The 24,519-nt window shown below is 46.4% G+C and overlaps 1 protein-coding gene and 6 non-coding genes across 7 annotated transcripts in view; 5 read left to right on the top strand and 2 right to left on the bottom strand.

The window, feature by feature from the left end:
• LOC106748027 (mannosyl-oligosaccharide 1,2-alpha-mannosidase IA) overlaps positions 1-24,519 on the top strand; it is a 357,345-nt gene that overhangs the window by 120,824 nt on the left and 212,002 nt on the right. The gene's annotated exons all lie outside the window — the stretch shown is intronic.
• Trnai-aau lies at positions 3,393-3,466 on the top strand. Its single transcript has one exon. It is a non-coding gene; the product is annotated as a tRNA-Ile (tRNA).
• On the top strand, positions 3,991-4,064 carry Trnai-aau. The gene has a single exon. It is a non-coding gene; the product is annotated as a tRNA-Ile (tRNA).
• Trnai-aau lies at positions 4,339-4,412 on the top strand. The gene has a single exon. It is a non-coding gene; the product is annotated as a tRNA-Ile (tRNA).
• Trnar-acg lies at positions 4,608-4,680 on the bottom strand. Its single transcript has one exon. It is a non-coding gene; the product is annotated as a tRNA-Arg (tRNA).
• On the bottom strand, positions 16,781-16,852 carry Trnad-guc. Its single transcript has one exon. It is a non-coding gene; the product is annotated as a tRNA-Asp (tRNA).
• On the top strand, positions 18,971-19,042 carry Trnad-guc. The gene has a single exon. It is a non-coding gene; the product is annotated as a tRNA-Asp (tRNA).

Genomic DNA, 24,519 nt, shown 5'->3' on the forward strand with positions numbered 1-24,519 from the left:
GGCGTGCAATGATCAAGTGTATCCCCGGAAAGATTAACGACTCGGCGGGCCGCGTTAGAAGCGCCGGGAACCGAGATCGACGGCGTAAGAGCAAGGGAGGCCAATTACGCGCCGTCTCTCCTCGATTCGTCTCGCCTCGATTTCGACTCGATTCCTGATTTAATCGAACCTCAGCCGCCGTCTGACCGCCGCCTGCCACCCCACGGGGGAAAAATATCGCGGGCCGACGAGGAAACTCGAAAGCGCCGAACGTGTCTTAAGGAGGTTGTAAGGTGAAATGCGTTCTATAAGGATTTAATGAAAAACTTACACTACGTAGTGAAATATTAATTATCTAACTGCTTGAAATTAGAAAAAGATCGACTATTTGGGAGATGAGAAATTTGCAACTAAACTTGACACTGTATGTTCCTTGATAGAGAAAGAGACAAAGAGAGAAAGAGAGAGAGAGAGAGAGAGAGAGAGAGAAAGAAAGAGATTAACGTGCTATTTTATTTATATTTTTAATGTCTTCTAAAATGAAAATAAGATTTTATGGTGAAAAATTGCTGATATTAAAGATTAATGTGCAAACATTTCACAGATTTCAGAATTATATTTAAAACTACGAGTCGCCTATCAATTTTAGGAAATGAATTCTCAAGTAATATCGATTTTTGCAATGTATCCTTTAATTCTCTCAGAATTCTTCTGTTCGTATTATTATTGTTTCCTCGTTCTTCCGTATTTTATTCACATATTAATTTGTGCGAGCGTAAACATTTTTGTGTATTTATTGTACCAGAGAGAAACTTTTTCTTCCGCGAACAAGAATAAATAAATAAACAGAAATGAATAAAAATATTTTCATATTTGTAATATTGTATACATCTATGCTCAACTTCGTTGCAAATTGACATTATACAGCCGGAAAGAATGATTAAGAACATTTATTATTGATTATTTAACGAAAGAAATATTTCGAAACGTAATTTCCCTCGACAAATACTAAACACACAGGTGTCCCTCTTGATACGCCACTGAGAATGCTGTGAGAAGGAAGTCAGCTGCCGGAGAAACAAGTCGGTTCTCGCTGAATCTTCGCGAATCGTCGCCCGCGAGAATCCGCAATACGCAGACGATCGGCAATTCGCTCCGATGCGTGTTCGATAGCGTGCGGCGCGTAATTGCGCGTAGAAACGACGGAAGGCGCGTTCATTCCCGCGATTGTGTGCGCGTATCTGTATCTGTATATGTTGCCGCTGATTGTAATATCACCTCCAAGTTCCTTAAACCCGCAGTTGTTATAAGTAGATGAAAGTCTGAACTTGTCATATAAGCGGATAGTCTTGTTAGTTATATAATAACCAGTCACCGACGACACCACGCGCTGTAACGGCGAAACATTTTCGTCTCTCCGCTGACAAGGTATAATATTTCTTACGTCGCAGGGCGAAATACCTGGGTAACTCCTTCCGGCGAAATTTATACGTCGCGCTAAGTACCGAAGATATTAACGTGTCTTCGGCGCGATCGCGTAAACGAACGCGAGATACGGCGCGAAAGTTGGTTAACGATTCTCCGCGAACGAATCGCGAGATGGCTTCGTCGTCGGCGAAAATCGCCCCTTCGCGTCTCATCCGCCAGTGTTTACGATTATTCGCGATTACTCAGCGCCCGCGTAACGAGCACGTCCTATCAGCTACCAGATCAGTCCCCATCGCCCGGCTACTCGCAGTAAATTAAGAATATTCATCGGCGACTCCTTGCGTTCCGTCGCGCGACGAACATTTATCTTCGGTATTCCCCGACCGTCACTCGTCCGTTGCCTCCCTAACGAGCCCGGCTCGTCCTGAGGGGGAGTCCTTTCGCTCGAAGGGTCGCTCCAGCTCTCTCTTTCGGGGTCCCATACGCGTCGTCGAAGCGCGGAATAACCGAAAAGAAACGCGAAGAGCGGAACGATCTCGTATCGTGGAGACGTACTCGCGCGCACTCGATGGACACTTAGCGCTCGTTGACATTAGCATATAAACTAGAAAGTGTTTTATCGCGATTGAGCGAGAAAGAGAGAGAGAGATCCTCGCGATCTCTCTCTGCGTACGGCTATCGCGCCACTGAAAAATATTTATTGGCTCTTAACGATCATTAAGGAGCATCGGAGGCAAATGGACACATTGATAGCCGCCCTTTGAAATAGGACTCCTCTCGCTATCGAAACTACCAATCTCCGAGTGGCTCTCTTGCGGACGATGATATATCTCTCGCCATCGACGGTCTCGTATCATAAATGCGACTCCGGTCTAGGCTGACCAACTGTCTCGATTTTCGCGGGACACTCCAATTTCCAGCCCCTATCGGAGGCGTCCCAATGGAATCCTAAATGGGACGGCGCTTGTCCCGATTTTTCACTTAAGGGAAAAATCGACTGTGCAAAATATAATAATGATCTGAGGGTTAACGCGCCCGAGACTTCTCTAGTTTCTATTTAATTAAATAAATCTTAGTTTCTTTCATTGAGGTTGTATAATTTTCTAAACACAATTACTTACTTTACGTTTCGTTGATTGTCCATTCAATTTTATTTCAAGAATATCAGCCTGATATTTAGGCAATAGAAAACTATGTCGAGCTGATTGATCTTGACATGATAACGAGTAAACATTTCACTTACGTACGTTTATCTAATTTATATATATTTCTTTTTCGGTTGCGTCCCGATTTTTCAGACCGACATCCCGTAATTTGCCGATGAAGAGTTAGCCGTCCCACCTTCGGTCGTTCCTCGTCGCTCGCTCGCGCACGATGGAGCTCGGTGTCGACGGCCGACGGTGCGACACAATCGCCGCTGTGCGGCGAGATGTCGGTCGAGAAATTCTCGTTAAATTAATCGGCGCGAATGGCGGAAGTTTTATTTTGCATGTCCACGATGTCGAGACGCGCGAAAGCGCGACTCGTTCGTTCGTTCCCGTCCGGTCGTTGCTGGCGTGTCGCCAGCGCTCCGCGCCGCGCATTTTCAGGATCGTAACATAAAGCCGGAGATTTATGACGACGGTGTGCCCGCCGCGGTGTGCCTCTCGGCCGAATGTATGATTTTCGGACGCGACCGCCCTCGGGGTCTGCGCGTCACGAACGCGCGAAGGGCCAAGGGCTGGCGATCGAACATAAAACTCTGAGCTACGACCGAGGCGATCCGTGCCCCCGCATTGACTTACCTGTCGTTCCGCCGCCTCCGTCGTTTGTAACTTGCGTAGTCGTCGGAAATATGCGGATTTCAGCGTGAGCTAAGTGGATTTCGTCAAATCTGGAGTGAAAGTCTCGGACGTTTACAAGCGTACAAAATCACGTTCAACTTGGCAAATAAGAGGTCAGTTCTTACTTTAAGTGATGTTTCCAAGAAACGTGCCTCCAACGATGGCCCATTAGCTCAGTTGGTTAGAGCGTCGTGCTAATAACGCGAAGGTCGCGGGTTCGATCCCCTCATGGGCCAGTTTTTTTTTTTTGCGGTAGATATTGAAATCTTGTACGTGCCATCGTTCCTCGCGGATAAGATAATCTTAGTTACGTAACCAAGCAAGTGTGTAAAAAGAAAAAAATATCAATGACGCTTTTTTGTGCATTTTTCTTAGCGGACACCGAGAAACCGGTGTTTAGTTGACTCGAACAAGATTCTTGTTTGGATATGAGCAAACAAATGGTTTTGGTTGTGATAATCAAAGTTTCGATTCTCTGAACCAAAGATTTGGTTCTGTGAAACGGAAATAAAAAGAGATTTTCCGAACTGAATCTTTAACTCAGACAATCGAATTCCGATTCTCATAACCGAAACATCTATTTGCCCATATCTAGACGAGAATTTTATTTGAGTCAACTAAATGGGTTTCTCAATGTAAGACGGAGATGCGAAACGAGATTGTCGATCACGAACACACATATTCGTGTAAACCATGCAACAATTATTTATGCCAACGCGCGAATTTCGTGTCCAGCAATATGCGAGTGGATAGCAAGAACGGCCCATTAGCTCAGTTGGTTAGAGCGTCGTGCTAATAACGCGAAGGTCGCGGGTTCGATCCCCTCATGGGCCATTTCTTTTTTTTTGCGATATATATTTAATATTTGCAACGTGCTGTTACTCTTTATAGATAAAAGAACCCAAATTACATAATTGAGTACATATATGAAAATATCAATGACGATTTTTAGGCATTCTTTTTTTAACATAAGATGCGAAACATGGTTGCCATTCGTCAGCATCTATTAGATATCTCTGATCTATATTTTGGATATAAACCATGCAACAATTGTTTATGCCAACGCGTGATAGCAGTGTTCAGCGATATGCGAGTAGAAAGCAACAACGGCCTATTAGCTCAGTTGGTTAGAGCGTCGTGCTAATAACGCGAAGGTCGCGGGTTCGATCCCCTCATGGGCCAAGGTTTATTTTTGTCGCATCATGGGATTCCGATGTGCAAAAAGAGTGATGTCGAAATCGGACGGGAGGATGACACGTCGGAATTATTTTTGCGCTCACGTAAATAATTGTATAATTTCACGACAGAGAGATAAATAAAACATAATGAATGCACTTTCTCTTTTTATCAGGAGAAGTGTAAAAAAAAATAACGACCCGATCCTGCCAGGATTCGAACCTGGAATCTTCTGATCCGTAGTCAGACGCGTTATCCGTTGCGCCACAGGACCTCGTGGTGGCAACCCCTCAAGTATTTGCTCAAGTAGAACCCACATTGTCCTATATTCTAACAAAACCATTTAACAATTACGTCACACTACGAAGGGGGAAGAATCTATTAGCTCGCGTGACGATCTGTGACGATAGGAAGGGGGTGAGTAAAAGCTATGGATCGTCACATTAAACGACATAACATGTAAATATGGATGTGCATGGTTATTCGACTTTGTTTGCATTAGTGACACATTTGGTTATATTCGGTGAGGATTTTTAAGTTTTGACATGGTTCTGTGTTAATAATCAGGACGTCAATTTTTTTCATTCTTTTCTCTTAAAAATACGACTTTACTGATCAAAATTATAAAATAATGTATTTAAGTAGTTTCGCCGTTCGACGTTATTTCATTCTCGAGAAACGTGAAATTCGATTTGCGACGTTTTTCAAAAAATGTCGAAACGCCAGGGAACCGTTGAATCGGCAACAATATCGCCCGGGAACTGAACATCCGCGTGCCTCTGCTTCACGTCGAGCGGAAAGTTCGCCTCGATTAACCGGAATTTCCGAGCCGAGCTCGGGAAACGGCTATAATTGGCTATTTACGGGTATCATAATTTCCAGTTCCACCCTCGCGAATATCAGACTCGAAAGCTGCCGCCGATGGAACGGCTGGTTTCCGCCCGTTCTCTCTTCGCGCCTCCTTCGTTCCTCCGCATTGAAATTGATCCTCGCTGCGCCGCGACGGGACGGCCTTCGTAATCGGCCTCCGTGAGATATTTTAAAGTTCATTAGAGACGTTGTAACGAAGAACTCGCGGCTGCCTGACTTTCGGATAACTTTTCGAAATCTCCGTCCCTTTTCTATCTTTTCCTGCGCGCCGTCGCTCTTCCTTTTTCCAGTCCGGGCGCGTTTTTTTCCCCCGGTCGGAACTTTCCGCGATAAATTTTTCGCCCGTCACGGGGAGAGGAGGAGTATGTTAAATATTTCCATCCCTCTTCGTCGCGGGACGCTGGTATTCGCCGAGATTCGAACTATTGTAAATTTAAAATAACAAGTGAAAGCTGAATTTTTATCGTTGCTGAAAATGTCACGACGGTGTCCGTGCGCGCCGCGAGGAGGGCATTCCCTTACGAAACCCCGACGGAGGAGATTTCGCAGGCGGTCGCAAGGAGTCTCAATCGCGCCTTATCATGCGGATTACGCCCGTCGTAAAATCGCCGGCGATTACCGGAATGAATGAAGTAAAATCGGAACGTGTGTGTGTATGTGTGTTATATCTCGGAGACGAATTATCCATTTCGACGCACGTATCGAGCGTACGAACGAACGAAACGGCCCCGCAAACCGTAACCCCATTAAACTTTTACGATTTAAGTTTCCGTCGACATCGGCAACCGACCGGCAGCTTTCCGTCCAGATCTGTCGGAACACAATACGGGAGCTCGTCGAGCAGTGTCGAATAAAAAGCCCCGCTATTCCGCACGGAACCGCCGCTGGATTACAGCGCGCGGCAGGATCAAGGATCGCGTATGTTAGCTAATTAATTCGCCAAATTGCCCGCGAGGGAACGGCGTATGAAAAGTTTCATTCGGGAGCGTTGCTGCGTATGATCGCATACGGGGAGCGTTTCTGTGCGCCCGTGATTTTTCGGGCAATGCCGATTTTTGCGTAATTCATTACAGCGATACAACGTCAGAGAGAGACGCGATACATGCACCGGCGGGTCTTGGAAAGACAAACACCACAATTCACGGCACAATTTATATACTCGACATAATTGTTCTTTCTTAAAAATGATCGAAAACTTTTAGTTAACTACTGTGCCCTATGAAGGCACACAGGTTACAAAGAATAGAATTTCGGCACGGTATTCCTAATATCCTATTCCTTCATTGTGAATTATGCCTGTCCGTATGTCGAAATTTAATTCCTTATCCCTAATTCCCCACATTGAATCTCTCGTTCCTTCTTCCTTTCATTGTGTCTCAGGCCTCACATGCTCAAAGAGCGACCGGTACTTACTGTTGTCCGGCTATGCCGACTCGCATCGGAAACGGCGCAAAAGATATCTCCCGCGTCGTTTTCCCCTCCCTCCCCGTCTTTATTCGCGGGAATTTATCGGATTTACTCCATAAACGTTGATAGAACGAGCGCGCCTGCCTGCAAATTCAAAGGTTAAAGGATCGGCGCTACGCTACGGCGTTTATGCCCCGTCGATCTTCGCGGAGCTTCCCCCCGCGTGGCTTTCACGGCTTTTCCATAATTTACTCCGACGAGGCCGAGAAGGAGACAAGCGGCCGTACCGGCAGTCCCACCCATGCCGCGTGCGTACAGCTTATAGAGTTTAGAGTTTACGACGGGAGCCGCTCGTGAAGCGCTCTCGCATAGTAAGGAAGACCTCCGCGAGCGGCAGGAACTTCCGTGGAAAAAGGGAAGCACGCCCGGAGATACCGGTTCCTTTTGATTGAGACACTCGCTCCCCCTCCCCCCCCTCACTCGAGCGAATTTACGGGCGAAATTATATTGCGAGTAGTGTGTGACGCTAATCGCCCTTCAAAGCTAGCTTCTTCATCGTCGTCGTCGTCGTGCGCATAGCGATTCGGTCTGTTTTAGTAGCGTGTTCAAGTATGAAAGAATGTTGGGAGGTTATTTTATCGAATATGTATATCGTGTAAAATAGACTTTAATTTGACGATGTGGACGTAGGAAAAAACTTTGCTGTCGCGCATACGTTCGGAAAGCCGTGAAATTGTAAAGTATCGCGACTTCGTCGTCCGTATATGCGCGTCTCTCTTCGTAACGACTCCCACGATGTTAAGACACGAATCGACGTCTTCTCGCCGGCTTTCATAATAGTCGCAGTCTCGCCTACCGAGTTGTCACGTGACTTGTGCGTTCGCGATATGATTTTGCAGAACGTCGCCGGGGCGACGGAATATCCGGTTGCGCGGCAGTGCAACGTGCGATTCTACCGAGGGAGAAATTCGCACTTTTTCGCCTCGCCTCGATATCGCGCGACTTCTTCCACCGTATGCAAATGGTATTTTCATCCTCTGGACTCCCTCCCTCTCTTTTTCTCCCCCCCCCTCACTCTCTCTCTTTCTCGCAGCCGTCTAATGCGCGGGATCGAACGCCGCGGTTTGCGGCGGAATTGGTCTTAAATCCGTGCTGGGATTCCCGTTTTCGAAACGAATGCCGGTTTCGCATCGACGCGAGGAGGAAGAAGTGACAGAAAGATATACTCGTCGCGCGTAACTCTGTCACGTGCGTTATCGCCGCTTCACATTCCACATTTTACACTTTAACAAAGCAGGATCCCGCTCTCTCGCGAGCGGGACAAACTATTACGGGGAGAGCGTGCTGTAAAATTCCCACCGATATTATGCGAGGGGAAAGGGGGCCCTGCTTATTACCGCGTCGCGAATGTATCCCCCGACGCGACAATATCCCGAAAGCTATGGAAGATATAAAGACGATCCCCGACGACGGAACTCGAGAACGCGGTAAAGTGGTAAAGGTGTCGTCGTCGTCGTCGCGCCTTCTCCGCCCGGATTCCCGGCGCGCGTCCTTTATCTCGGCGCGTAAGGAGAGAAAACGCGACATTTCGGAAAAGGAACGCTTTTGCGGCGACGAGTCGCGCGGAAACGACGCTCGTGATGTACATTCGCGAGCTTCCGTCGCTTACCGAAAACCTTCTCTCTCTCTCTCTCTCTCTCTCTCTCGCCTCTCTCGTAGTCGTCGCTGTAACTACGCGCGTCGAACGATTGTCGTCTGGTCGTCTTCGGGGAGAGGAATTCGCGTCTCGCCCGCGGCGTTCTCATTTCGTCGGTAAATACACGTCAGGATCCCCCCCCCCCCCCCNTATTTAATATAACTCGCTAACTTCTGATCAGCCGGTTGCGGGATACCGATCTTAAAAGTCGAACAGAGCGCAAGCGGAACATCGAGACGAATAGCTTAGGATCCGGTCGGGACGGTCGATCACTCTACCGGCATTGCCACGCGGGAGAGACTTCATCGCCGAAATGTCAACGGCGCCGTCTTACCTCGTTATTGATTCGCGCGAGACGCCGTATTAGCTCCGCGCGATGAGGAACGTTTTCCGCGGCTGCACGGTGCGTCAGGCCGCGTTCATCCGTCGAGCGGATTTGCATGAGATTTGGGATGCAGAACGGACCCGAAGTTTTACGATTCGTCCTGCGGAAAGCCGCGCGAAGGGGCGGAGAAGGTGAGAAAGAACTATCTCTCTCTCTCTTTCTTTCTCTCGGCGTTCGCGGTGTGTCTCTCGGACGAACAATAAAATATAGTATAAACGCTAATTTGTATTCATGAAATCGTGCCGGCGCTTTAGTCCGGAATCTCAATGTTAGAGGATTAGCTCGGCGTTTACACCTCTCGCATAAGAATCCGCCGTTATTCCGTGCGACCGACGCGAAAAATCCGCCCGTCGTCGATCGCACGCCGTTACGTGCCGCAATGTACGACCTCTGCAGCTTTCTCTTCTGATCTCTTCTTCTTTTAGAAATCTTGTAAATATGACCTACGTAAACGAATATGTGCCGTATCTCATATTTTAAGCGCGAGAGCTAACTGATTTTAATCAGTTCTCTGTCGCCACTCAGCCTTGTAGGCTGCCAAGAGCATTTCCAAAAAAAGTTTACATCACGCGTGCGAGTAACCACACCGAGTGAAAGTTTTCGAGCGACTCGCTCGCATCGCGGGGACACGAAGTCTCAAGAGGACGAAGCCCGGTCGCCGCGGGAGAGCTAGCCGAGCTTTCGGTCGCGACGTATTTTTGGGGAATGCAAAAAAGAGAAGAAGAAGGAAGGAAACGAAGGCAAGCTACGACGTGTCTTTCTTGTATCTTTAGAATGCGGCGTCGCGGGGGCCGGTCGCAACGAAAAAATTCTATCACGCCGTGCGCTTCTCTCTCTCTCTCTCTCTCTCTCTCTCTTTTCCTCTCCCTTTCGCGGCTTCCCCGCAGGTCCTGCAGCGAGAACGAATAAATTCACAGAGGAGGTCTTCGGGCCCTCCCCTCTTCGACGGTTTTACCGCACCGGGGAGAATTTATGCAGCCGATCTTTTAGACGCGTGTGTCTTCCGTCTGGGAATTTGTCAGGAAGGAGCCCCGGTGGCAGCGGAAAAAAGATTCGGAAGAGAGGCTCCTCTTCGCGTGAAAGAAAACCAGATGAGTGGGAGGGGGAGGAAAGCCGGCCGGCCGAAGTTCGAGAAATGCACGGTGCGTTTATAAATATTGCCATTGTGTGCGGCCGCCAAGGACTCTATTTTTCATCCGTTGTTTGCCGCCGCGACGGCGATCGTAGGTTTTTTTCCTTTTTTTTCAGAGTCCGGGACCGAAGTTCCCCTAATGTCGCCGATACTGCAGCTCTACGAGGGACTCCATTAATTAACACGTTCCGCGCCGCGTGGGTCGTCGGTGAGCCACGCTGAACTTTCCGTTCAGGCCGCTTGATATTTCGGCTCTAAGATTAAACGTAATCCTAAGGTATTTCGGGGCCATTCAATAATTACGTCACACTACGAAGGGGGGGAGGGGGAGACTATTAGCTTGCGTGACGGTCTGTGATTACATTTACACGGCGTTGATCGGTTCGGTAACAACCGTAGTTCATGAACTCTCGCATCCGATTGGTATATTCTTTCAGGTCTAAAAATATACTCCAATTAGACGCAAGAGCTCACTAACTACGGTTGTTAAACCGGATTAACGTTGCCGTGTAATAGGACTCTGTGATGGCAAGGAGGATAGGGGGAGGGAGTAAAGACCATAAAATTAGATGGCATGCTTATAAATATGGATGCGCATGGTTATCCACTTTGTTTGCATTCGTGACACTGTTGGTTACATTTTTTAATTTTTGACATGGTTTTGCGTTAATAGCCAAATAGTTTCTTAATGTTTATTCTTTTACCAGCACAGCTTTTGTTCATCAAAATTATAAAATATAGTGATTAATTTGGTATTGAAGGAGTCATGATTAGGAAAGTCATGACTAAAATTTAGAAAATATATGCGTTCACGGGAAGACGTTCTCCAGGAAGAAGAGAGAGAGAGAGAGAGAGAGAGAGAGAGAGAGAGAGAGAGAGAGAATATTTCGACGTGTACTTCAATATTGCGTTATTTTCCGACGTTATCCGCGGCGCCGTCTATGCTCTCGTTCTTCGAGGGCTCGCAGAGAAAGCGTTCCTTCTCATATTTCGCGGTCAGCGAGGGTCGTAGCGAACACGCAGCCATTTCGATGATTCACGGTCATGACTCACTTTACTACCACGGCGTCGAGGAGGGTTCGCATAAACGGCCGAGGTCCCCGAAGCCGAGGTAGCAACGACGACGACGACGTGGAGGAGGGCAGCGGCAGCGAAAATTGCGAGACGAGTAACGACTTCAATCGAGTTCTCGCCGAGCAGAAATTTCATTTTCTCCGCTTTCTTCGCCGGCTCTCCCCCGGAAAGCCACCCTGAGATCTTTAGGAGCTTCGGTGCAACGTAGCCGACAACAACGCGGTGTGTACATTGGAATCGACATTCTAACGTCACGATTAGCAATCGTCTGTCACAAACTGTCATCTCGAGATGCAGGTGCGTATTCTTGGGATTCTATATCTTCGGTTGAAGATGTAGACTTCGGTTGAATACCTCGCTCGATCCTGTCGCGCTGTTATGAACCCTGCACATGAGACCGTTTAACCTTTTAGCGACGGCGGACTTGGCTGCCGTCATGTTATCGCTGTGCGAAAGAACGGGCCACGCGTGTACGCACCTGAATCGAGATTTTAGTTCTACATTAAGTCTATTTAGTTTTACATTAAGTTTCTAAATGGAGAAAACGGCAATAACTTCCCATTTGTAGTATCAAAGAAGCACAATAACGCTCCTTTGAAGACCCAGTGTAGAGCTAACTAGGCTTAACGTAGAACTGAAATGCTCGAAGGCTCGGCAACAGACTCCTAATAAAATTGCTTCGTCACATTGCGTATTTGGTAGTTTTTACGGATTATTAGAGAAATTATTAGTTTCACGAGCGATCAATATTATAGTACGTCATCGTTGCAAAAGGGTAATTTCCGTGAGGAGAGGGTTCGCGCGGGGACCTCGACGATGCGACGTGAAGCTGCGCTCGCCCGTAGAGGGAGAATTCGGAGTGCAAGAAGTATCGCTCGCGGCATCGGTCGAGCTACTTAAGCCGGGCTATCGAATCCGATAGCGGATGGTCGCTTAATGGCCGGTTATGCAGTTACGGGAAGGACAGGCCGCTTTCTTGCGCGCAGGCAGGCACGCGAGGACGGGTCCGCATGCGGACTGAAATTCACGCGCGTCGTAAATCATGACGGCGTCGGTTTCCCGTGAGAGCGCGGGAGGCCGTTGTCGCGGAGACCGAGCCGACGACGACGGCGATGACGACCGGTCGAGATGACGCTTTTTGATGGCGTCGAAAATGCCCACGCGCACGCACAGCCTGTTTACGCGGGCGTAAAGCTCACGAGACGCCGCGCTCAGTTGTCTCGTGCGCGGCCGGACAACCGGATGATACCTCGAAAGCGTATTTCAGCCCTGAGCTCGCCGACGGTATCGTCCCTACGTCGTAAAGTTTATCATTCCTCTCCCGATAACTTCGCTGAACGACCTTAATAACGTTCGTCGGCTACTTTTTGCGATCTGTCTTTTTATGTTACATGTGATTCGTCTGTAAATGAAGAATGCAATTGCCATTTCAGATCTTTCCTCGAAACGACGAAAGGGACAGTGCGGTTTTATTTATGTTACCGTAATATATATGTATCTCATTTTTGCGTGTATTTAATATATATTTGTATATTTTTTTCTTATTTATATATCTATTGTGTTACATATTACATTGTATATTGTGTTGTTTTATTTTTACCGTCGTGACCATTGTAATGACAATATGTAATGTTTTGAAATATGAAATATGTAGAGTTCTGTCGTTGCAATTTACTAATGTATAATATGTAATTGAAAAATAAATACTTATATTTTATTAAAATACAGAGTTTATTATTCTCCCCCTCCTCATTTTAAAAGTAACTTTTTTTGTAATATAATTGAGAAAAACAAATTTAAAGCTTTTAATTTTCCCGTCGGGAACTCTCCATACCTCCTGGATCATTATATTTTCCTGATACTAAAATCCGAAAATCTGGAACCGAGAAGGAAAGATGCTCCAATTTCGTAAATTTGTGTCAGGAGTATATAATGTGCAAAGAGGTATCGCGAACTTTTGGCGGGAAATTCGTGATAACTCTTTGCTCATTATATTTTCCTAATACTAAAATCCGAAAATGTGGAACCGAGAAGGAAAGATGCTCCAATTTCGTAAATTTGTATCAGGGGAATATAATGTGCAAAGAGGTATCGCGAACTTTTGGCGGGAAATTCGTGATAACTCTTTGCTCATTATATTTTCCTGATACTAAAATCCGAAAATCTGGAACCGAGAAGGAAAAATGCTCCAATTTCGTAAATTTGTATTAGGAGAATATAATGTGCAAAGAGGTATCGCGAATTTTTGGCGGGAAATTCGTGATAACTCTTTGCTCATTATATTTTCCTGATACTAAAACCCCAAAATATGAAACCGAGAAGGAAAAATGCTCCAATTTCGTAAATTTATATTAGGAGAATATAATGTGCAAAGTTAGTTAGTCTTAGTTTTATTTTAAAAAGTAGTATTAAAATGAACGTATGAAAATTAATATAATGGGCGAGAGGCATCGCGAGTTTTTGGCGGGAAATTTTAACATCTTTACGAATGTTTCTTTCTTATTTTTCCGATTTTCATGTTTTGATATCAGAAGAATATAATGAGCGAGGAGGTTGTATAAATAAAAAGACACTGGATTAAAGTTCTACCATTTTTATTCATATTCAATATCATACAATATAATATATACAAAATATAGTACAATATATAATACAATACATATAGTATGTATAAAATAATATACATGTATATGCGTCAGCATACACATGTCGACGGGGATAAAGTAGCTCGACCAAGGCGAATGATATCGCGAATTTGAGGAGAGTCGTGCCGATTCGCACTTTCGTTCTTCCCCGCCGATTTCTCAATCGGCCTACGCGATCGGGATTCGAGTTTCTCGATAGGTTCGCGCCGCCGGCTTTACGAGCGCAAATGTTCCTCGCGCGCGACTCGTAGCGCCTATCTTATCCGCGAATTACGCGGTTTCCGTCCCCGGCGCGAACGGAAAGCGGCGAGTCGCGGTGGAAAAACGCCGGATCGATACCAGCGGACGTAAAAGTCACGGGTACGTTTATTATGGCAAAATAAAATAAACTGTCTTACCGCGGCGGTTTCACGAGAAGCGACAATTGCAGCCGCGAGCGCGCGCGTGCGTGCGTTTCCCATCCGTTCGCTGGGCTTTACGAGACGTAAACGACGCATAATTCACTATTACCCATCGCCAAAGCGCCGGCACGGTTTCCACTGACACGGTAATTTCTTCTAAGGACTGTGTCTTACCTCTCTTTTGCAATATCGTTCGTCCAGGCGGCCGGATATGCTTCTTCGCATAGGGATGATACCTGCGTTGAATGATAATTGTCTCCGTCGATCGGATATCTCATGGATGTTCGATCGAATAAAGCAACTGAAATGAAGTACGATCAATGATATCATACGGTTGAAAAAAAGATTGAATTAATGTAATACGATTTATATTATAATATATTATTCTTCATAATAGTATTTTTTAACAATATATCAGTTTTTTCCCCGTACTCGTAATTTATCTCCGTATGGCAATAATTCTTCAAATATTTATTCATTAAATAAATTTATCTGAAGGTGGAACAACCGGCTCTTAAGCACGTTTTGGCGGGGGACGAAAAAATGCTGTCGAATCAATGTAATTTTCAACAGTAGCGTAATTGGAATAAATCTCCTCGATTCGATGGCACATATCATTAAAACTACTGTGTTACGTTTTGTTACGTATTATTTCAATAATTAAAGTATATTGAATTAAGAAGATTTACTCCAATTATGCATGTGTTGGAAATCTCATCGATTCAACGACACTTTTTTCGTGCAGAATTTCTGATTCCTACATTGAAAAAAAAAAACTGCTACGTTCATGTAAATATTTGCTAAGGAATATTGGATTAGTTTGTTTTATTTTGATTAAGTAAATATTATTTGAATGTAGCATTTGTACTACAAATAAATAATATTTACTTAATCAACTACAAATAAACTTACTGCAATACTCCTTAGCAAATATTGATTTAAACGCGGCAATTCTTTTTTTCGGCGTAAGAATTGCGAATTTCATTCACCTTTTTTTCCGTACGATAGTGCATTAACTTATATTTTCTCTGGTCCCCGCGTTTTGTTGATCAGTCTGTGCAATCGAGGCGTAGCGCTCCTTCCATTCAGCGTCCCTCCATCGGTGTCTATATTCCCTCACTGATATTTGGATTTATTTGGATAGCTCGGAGAAATAACGTTTTTCCGAACGTGCATTTACGCGGAAAAAATTTTTTTCCAGCTAAATAGAATACATCGCTGCAGTTTGACCGTAACTTTTCGAATCATTTTTGCAGATTTTTTTGTTAGCTCGGGGAGAGAGCTAACGGCACGAGTTGGCGCAGCGCGAAAGCGGAATTCTTTTCAAAAAATATGCTCGCAGAGGAGAGAGATCTCTCCCGTCGACGGGCGGGCGCCTTCGTGCCCGTGTTTCAACAGCAAATCTATTACTCTCTGTATTTCGTTATTCGCGTTTCGTTCGTACCCACCGGCACTATTATCAATTTATGTCGGCTCTCAAAAACTATTGCTGACTGAAACATCGACGGGATTCGATCGGCAAATCGAGTCACGCTCCGGAAACATTGTGTGTTCAAATACTCTAACGAGTGTGCCCAGTTTTATCGAACAAAAGGAGGAGGAGGGGGAATAACATCGGGATCTCTTTTAAATATCACGCTATGAGTCGACGCACTCGCCGTTTTTCGAGTTCCCGGGATCCACTTGCAATAATCGGGTCGACGATGAAGGCAACTCAACCGGTGTCGCGCACCTCGACGAACGTGAAGACCGCGGCACCGCCCGTATAGATCGCCGTCCCGAAGGGCCAGATCTCGATGCAGTCAAACGAGAATGAAGGTGTAGGGAGAACGCGCGATCGTCACACCTACGGAGCACGAATAAAATTACGTTTTAGAGCGTTAAATGCGCAATGCGGGCGCGCGCCGATCGATTGATCGCAGCTCCCGAAATATTCCGATGCCGGTTATCGATACTGCACGGCATCAAAAGCAGCGATTCGTATCCGGCGCGACGTCGATCTAAATTACAAACTCGACTTTACGGACAATCGATAGGTTTGTCGCCACGCTCGGACTATTGACGAGTGATCACGCTCGCGCGCCATCCTAATATCAGATTTAACGTCGACATGGGGGAAGACAAACAGCGCTCGTATTCGATGATGAAACGCGGGACGAGACAAACATACGGCCCCGAAATACCGTTGTAATAACGGGATGTAAATTTACCGGGATAGACGAACGCGCGCCGCATTGCATCATGAAAATTCGACGTCGTTCATTCCAGATGCGTTTTTAAGCGGATATTCGCGTACGTGCGTGTTACGAGATATTATACTCTCCTGTCCATAAATTATGATAAAAACCGGGCGAGAACGTCTGCAGTTTATACGAGAGAGAGGGAGAGAGAGAGCGCGTTCACATTATACGTTGTATTTTCATACAACCCCGGGAAAGTAGGATTATTTTTCGCATCTATTACGCGCGTTACAATTTTGCATATTGCGCGGTAGGTTTATGTATCTTTTTCCCCCCGTCCCTTTTCCCGCCGCCAGCTGGTTGTGATTGTTCGTAATTTACTCTCCACGCGATTCCCGCAAATTAGGTGTAACCGTACGTGTCGTCCTCCCGGATTTGAATCGCGCGACGGTGACAGCCCGACTCGAAGTCCGCAACGCAAAAATTCACAATTTTACAATATAAAATGAAATACCGAATCTTACCGTATTTATAACAATGATAATGACAATATTAGGGGGGAAAAAAATGAAGAAAAAAAAACTCTCCCCGACGGGGAATCGAACCCCGGTCTCCCGCGTGACAGGCGGGGATACTAACCACTATACTATCGAGGAGTGGTGGTAGCTTTTCCGAAGTTCCGAGTATACAGTTTCCCGCTAACGACTACTCGTAGAACTAGCAATTGTAAACGTAGTCGTAGCATGAAACGAGTTTTAACAAATAAAAGTATCACTCAATGCGGGATTGATAATCCTCTAAGAAGATTTATAACATTCTCGCTTACGCATGAGAATATTCATCATTGATTTCAGACTTTTTTTCTGCGCGGTATCCCCTTGACTTTTTCAAATTTATGCGAGCGCACAGCCGGATTGTGACAGACCCGGCGCGGTTCGCGATCGATATCGTTTTCTGCGCTCTGCACCGCCGGCGGACCGTGTGGCCACGCGCGCTTTCGCGACGAGTTTTACAACAACGCAGCGTGAAATCGCAAAGGAGGCGAGATATCTCGCGCGAGGACGGGGGGGGGGAAGTCGTGTGCGAGCGGTATTTATCCTTCCGGTAATTTATACGCGTCATTTCGAAATTCGCCGTTCCGAATTCGGACGCGCCGGAGATTTAAGCGTCGCGGCCCGCTCGCGGGACCGGTCGGGCCCGTATACAACTCAAAAGCCGAATTTATCGACTGGCGGGACCGATAAATTGTTTCGGGGTCCGTGGCAGGGCGCAGTGGCGGACGTTATTGAGCCATTAAATCGTGATTACCCGCGTGTTATTGGGTGCGGTGACACGGAGACGGGACATTCTTCTCCGCTACCTCTCATCTCTCCTCCCTTTCTCGCACAGTGACCGCTGCTGTTGTGTTCTCCCACCTCCCTCCCCCCCCTCCGTTGCCCCTCGCGAATACATCACAGAACCCGGTCGGTCCTAAGCACCGCGAGTCCAAATGTGTGTCCCTTTTTCTTGCTCCTCGTTTCTCTCCTTTTCTCCCCCTTTTCTCTTTTTTGCCATTTTTTTTCCATCGACGGTGGTACGGCGACGGTGGTACAAACCTGTTTCTTTTTTCGCCGACTGCACCTGCGCCGTCCGCGGGGCGTCTCAGGTGGAAGTGAAGGCGGTAGGCGAGCCGTTGCGGGAGAGAAAGAGAGCCCGCGAGTCTGGCGGCTTTTCTTTTTTGCGAGTTTATCCGCGTCAGGATTTGCGCGGCAATGTGTGGAGATTAGACATCTCCCCCCTCCCCCCCCTTTCTCACGAAGATTCGAATATCCAGCGTGATCTCGCGCCGACTCTACTACTCATCTCGTTCGATTAGACGTGCGTTAATGCGTGCGTCCCACGCAAGTCACAGAAAGAATACGCAATCGAGGCCACAAATAATGATAATTTCTCTGAGTGTGCGTACCCGTTTGCAAGCGCAAGCGTTTTCCAATTTGCGATTTCCATCGTGACACTGTCGAAGTGACGAGGGAAGCACTTCCTCCGCGATGCCGTCGAGCGTTCGAGGGGTGGAAAAAGTGGGAGGGGAGAGGGGCAGCGGCGCAATGGAAAATTCGTGCTCGGCGTGCGTGCCGGCGATAGTTAACGGCCATAATTGCGGTCTACATATGCATGCTGGATGCGCCCGCTGCCGGGACTGACTGTTCCATATTCAACGGTTAAGTGTGATGTACGAGTTTTGAATGTCGCGGCATATCAAATAGGTGTAATCGCACGTGGGGTATCCTCTCCGCCTTCCTGCGCCGCCGCGCCTCGCTTTCGCGATAAATTTCGCACAATTAACTAAGCACGCACGTTCAAATCGCGCGTTGCCATTTGCAATCCTATCCCGCGTGTGCCGGAGTATCTATCAGTTTCGCGTCGATTACGAGCCGGGCGATTTGATCGATGACGCTTGACTCGCAACGACGGAGGTGTTCGGAAGCGATGGAAAAGTGCCGGGCAATTTAGACTTTGCCATGGAACCATACGCAAGCACTCTGTCTTTTAATCTCAGTATCATTATCCGAGACACGCTTATCAAATCGCTCTTATTATTTTCGTAATTCAGCGAATAAACTTTTTGCCTCGTAATTACGAGATATTCAGAAGATTATCGCTTCAAACAGATTAGATATCGTAGCGAGTTATCGAATTACAAAAGTCAAGTTCAAAGACTATCAAGTGACCCTAAGTGTCCGTATCCGCTCCGTGGTCGAGTGTGTAGTGTTAACTTGAAAGTGCTTCCAGCCATCTCCTCGATAGTATAGTGGTTAGTATCCCCGCCTGTCACGCGGGAGACCGGGGTTCGATTCCCCGTCGGGGAGTCCTTTTTTTTCTTCCATTTACCATTGTCAGACGCTAGAAACGAGTATATATCGTTTAAATTAAACTTTGCAATGTATAATTATTTTTGCGCCCCGTTTCTCTCGTGTATTTATTTATAACACATGTATCGTTCGCGCTTGATGCGATCAGCCAACTTCGCTGGCGCTCGACCGATTTTTTGCGAACGCTCGAACATACAATCCGACAGATTTCACGGTACTTTTATTAAATATACAAGTAAAAAATAAAATGTTAACAGTTCTTACACGTTCCAAAAGTCTGATCTAAACTTTAAGTCGAAATAATTCATTCGTCGTATGTTACTTGTTCACAAATTGAAAATGTTTGCGAATTGATACATATTTTCCCTCAACATATGATATTAATTATTTTGAAATTAATTATTTTGACATTAATCTTGACGTTAATTATTTTTACTTAATTTTAATTTAATCCCGATATTAATTATTTCGACTTCGGTTTCGCTCGTAACAAAATTAAAGTTATCAAATCGACTGTAAATATAACACACGAAAACGTCACAAGAATGACAACATACCAGCTGTATGTTAATTTTACATTGAAGTAACAATCGAAGGTTGGTAACGGAAGGAACATTTTAATATTTGGACGCGAGGCTTTTCACCGCTTTCTCGTTCCAACGAGAAAGAAAACAGAAAAAAGAGAGGAAAAAGAAAGAGAGAGAGAGAGAGAGGCGCGACGATTCGTTGAAAACGTGTTACCCGAAAGAGCACGCGATAAGTCCCCGAGTCAGTCTGTGGGTCATCGAAGCGCCTAACAAATCTTCCGCCGTCGCGTGCGCCATGAATCTCCGGTAATCACCGTTGTCACATCGCCGAACATCGTGTCGGCCGAGTGAATAATAATGAGTGTTTCGCGGATCATCTGACGCGTATCTAACAATTCCCGTATCGTCGGTGATAGGCGCCGCAGGAGACGGCCGTCGAACGCCGGGCGAGCAGCAGGACACGAGGGAGGCCAGGACATAATTGCACCGCGTGTGATTGCACCCGTAAGAATTCGCTCGGCAGCGGTAACGTCGACGGGGCCATCGTCTCCGGTCTCGGGGAAGTGTTCCGCGATCGTGTTCGCCCGTAATAAGCCGTAATCGAGGGTAAATTTAGGGTCGTATGATAGGCACCGTTTCTTTTTTTTTTCTTTTCCTTCCCTCTTTCCCCTATTTCTCCTTTTTTCTTTTTTGAGATATTTCGCCGTTGCACGCGAGTGTTCGTAGAATCGGTGCGGGGCGCTCTTGAGGAGCCGCGGGTCGCGAGGGGACACCTCGTGAATCCGCCTTAATTCCGTTCGCCCCCGGTGATGATGTCGCCCGATAAATCTTGCGGGACTTGCTTTCGTGAGAAGGAAGGGGGAGAGAGAGAGAGAGAGAGAGAGAGAGAGAGAGAGAGAGAGAGAGAGAGAGATAGAGACAGAAAGAGGGGAAGAGGGGGTTCGTATGTTCGCTCACCTGTCTTCAGCGCTTCGCGTATACGCGGTGTTGGGTGTCTGTGAATAATCCACGCGCGTCTAAATCAAAGACGATCTGATAAGCGAGGGGTTGACATCCCGCTTGCGTCACTATCTATCGGGGGGGAGCGATACAAGGTAAGATGAAGTGTGGAATTGGAATGGTGATAATGATCCAGGCTCTGGCGAAGGAGAGACTGCGGTGTCGGTGAACGTGAAGTTAGAATCAGGACTTACGGCAGCGCGGAGAAATCGCAACGAGCGTTCCCGTCGGCTCCCCGTGACGGAAAAGATAAGGTCTGGTCGATCTATGTTCGCACGAGGTCCTCGCTGACAGCCGTCGTGTTGCTCGTGAAACCTGTTGTAATTAAATATGAGCAATCACCGGAATCGAAATTTTAATCCTAACTTGAGTCTAATTTTATTCCATATTAAGCGATCAACGTGTCTTCCATTGAGCCCCTTTGATGCTACAAGTGGGAACTTATTTCTGGTTTCTTGAGGACTTGACGTAGAACTTAAAATCAGGGTTCGGGTAGTCGCGTACATAATTTAAAATCGTTCATATCTTGAGAGATACGTTTTAATTTTATAGCCCAAGCGCAACCTCGGTTTTAACGTTGTTAGGAACGTCTAAAAATATATACATTAATCCAACTCGAGGAAAAGCAACGTGCGATATAGGTCGTCGAGATGAATTTAATATCTCATGTATATCATTATCCGAACAGATATTACCTGATATATATATATATATATATATATATATATATATATAAATATCCCACCCTTACGTGTGCGGGAAAAATATTGTGGTAAAAATTACCACACAATTTTGCAATGCCGGACCACACCGGAATTATAACCAAAATTATGATGTGTGTTATAATCTTTAGTGACGTATACATCATTGCACACATCACTAAATATTACAATATGCATAATAATTTCAGTCGTAATTCCGGTGTGGTATTACAAAATTTTGCGGTAATTTGTACTACGATATTTCCTTTGTGCGGGATTTATATCGATTATTTCTTTCATAAAGATACTCGACGCATGATGCATCAGGACGCGCTTAATGATGAACATTTATATTCTACGCCGAAACCCACATTCCTTCGACGCAAGGCGTACTTTCAGATCCGACTGATACGCGAGTGGCGGGGAAATTACGTTCGGCCGATTACACGCGATTACACCGCAAGTACAACGTGTCTAGGTCTAAATAACGGGCGCGGCATGCGCGATTGTGGAGCGTCGTCATAAAATCCGACCTTGTCTACACGATAATTATTTCTCTCGATCCCCCCTCCTCGCCCGCGTAAATCGCGTATACGTCTCTCTCTCTCTGTAATTACGTCAAACGAATGCTATTATTGCCGTCTTATTAAGAGAATAATTGCCGCGTTGCCGCGCGATTACGTGCTCCGCGATCAATTATCGAGCCCCGGCGGAATAGCAGCCTCGAAATGTCCACCGTCGGGCAAAGTGACTCGCGCGACCGCAAAAATCGCGAAGGATGGCGAAACAGCGGAGGATTTCTCTCGGAATTGGCTGATTATTTTGAGACGAGCAACCGGCGGAAGGGGAGGGAAGGTCGACCGCGCTCAATCGGTATTAATATATCTTTTTAATTAATTACCCGTATATCCCTTGCCGTCCGCGTGTTTGCTAAGGCGGACCACACATTGCGGCTGTTTCACGCTGTCGCGCGGGGGGAATTCGCTCGGCGGCGTGGAAATTCGCCTCGTGCCCCATTTAGCGACGGACACTCTGCATGTATAAATGAATAATGAATAATTTTGTAAATTTAATAAATAAATGGCGTAGAACATTTATCATTGAATTATAACCAGGAAAACCACGTTTTAAGTAAGTGTTATGCGTTAATACCGTGTCAATAATGATAACTTGACATGCACGCTGCTTCTCTTCTTTTTGCAGTTGAATCCACTAAAAGGATGTATAATTGAGGACGGAAATAACTGTAATTTTTCTCTCAGCGTGTTTCAATCGTGCGCTCCCATCATAGAGGACAAACGCGGGGACAAGTTCGCACGCCCGGCGAAACGGCTTTTAACGGCGACATTTTCGCCATTCAATCATTCCTCCCCCCCGCGGGAGTCGCATAATAGCAATGGCAATTTTTTCCGACTGCCGGGGCTTCGCGTCGCCGCGACGTCAGAAATCCGAGTTTCGCCGGGAAACACGGAGTGGAAAGGCGGAGTTGAGCGGAGCGAGACGGAAGGTCTCGCCACCCAAGTAGCGGCATTTGTCGGTGATTGTCCGGGGTCTGTGAAGGTCCGCTCGCCCTTCGATTCTCCCTTCGCCCTCTCGTCGGCGAACGATCTCGATCGATCCCGTCGTCGCTCGGCGCACGCTCCTCGGCCGTGTACGAAACGCGCGACGGAGGGCCGCCGTTAATTATCCGGCGCGCGGCCTCACTCGCGCCCCGCTCCTCCGCCCTTTACCGCCTTTACAACGAAGTCGTGATACACACGAGCCGTGCGCGCGATTCCGTTCGCGTCGGCAGTGATATTTGATTTATGCGCTGCGTGTTGCTTAATACACGGTCCGAATTTGTTCCCGGATGGGAAACGCACCTCCCAACCGGTTGCTGCGAAATAAAAATAATACGGTAAAATCGAATGAATAAAAATTGGAGCGAGAGAAACAGAGGTAGAGGGGGTATAGAGAGAAAGAGAGAGAGAGAGTACGTTCGATCGTGAATTCCCCTCGCTCGAGAGAAAGAATAATAACGCGAAGGTAGGGTTGTATTCCTTGCCAATTTTTTTTCATGCACCTCACGTAAGGATAACAGTTGTAACGTGTGTTTTATCCTCTTTTTTTTTTTGTTTCAGGTCAGTCGAGCTCGATTTCATCCCCTGCGGAATCAGTTGTACGCGCGTGTGTAAGTTAAATCGAGATATGCGACGGGCTTCAATTTAGCATCGGGCCGTTCGGGATTGAGGCAAAAACGACAGTTTTACGATGTAACTGGGACACGCTGCGAGCATCGAGTCGATGGCAAACACGGCCAGTTTGCCCGATCTCTTTTGCCCGGCGATTTTATGGCGATCTGCTCACGCAAACGAAAATACCTCGTTTGGGAAACACCGCGATATCGGTGACGCGCCCCTGCGCGAGCGATCGAGTTCGCATTCGCCGGACTACTTATATCGTTTGATATGTGCGATAATTGCCGTATCCCGATCGCCTGATAATAAATATCCGAGCTGAAAGAAGCATTTCTACCGAAAACGCTTCCATTCGCTATCTAATCATGAATGAAATAACCGTCCGTTTGAAGTTATACAATTCTCAAAAATAAAATAACATTACTCGTCTCGGAATAGTAAATTCGACGTAAAACCTGCAAATCTACCACGTTGGCTTGGTTCATTTGTACGAATGTAACTTGCGGAATTAGGCTACCTTGGAACGGCTTAAAAACGAGATTTTTTTCTTAGAATTTATCTTAGCGAATTGATAAAAACAATATGAAATGCATTAAACACGTTAGTTAAATCGAACTTAAAACTAAAAAAAAAAACAACTTTTGATTTTTGAATATTGTTTATACATTAGAAGTAATTAGTAGTAGGATCTTACAAACCGGCTATCGCGACGTTAAACGTTTCCAATTTCCGATCTATAGGAAGACCGTCGGGATACTTCGTCAGCGGAGCGTTCCAATTTTCCCACGGGACGTCTAATCAGCGTCGGTCCGGTGAAAAATTTACGGACGCGTCGCTCGAATAATCACACGTAGCGCGAAATATCGTCGGCGAGGTTCCCGGTAATTGGCCGATCGACTTGCGTCCACAGCGGTGTGTTCCCCATTCACCGGTAACCCCTAAGGTCTATCCGCGCGCATTATTCTCTCGCTCTTTCCCTTCCCTGAAACTATACCGGACGGCAGAGGATTGCCGCTGGACGCGGGTACTGCGTATAAACGAAAGTTTGCTGACGTCGTGACAGGGTCGTG

This window comes from Dinoponera quadriceps, unplaced genomic scaffold (assembly GCF_001313825.1).
Source record: "Dinoponera quadriceps isolate SergipeBrazil2010 unplaced genomic scaffold, ASM131382v1 scaffold2662, whole genome shotgun sequence".
Taxonomy (NCBI): Eukaryota; Metazoa; Arthropoda; class Insecta; order Hymenoptera; family Formicidae; genus Dinoponera; species Dinoponera quadriceps.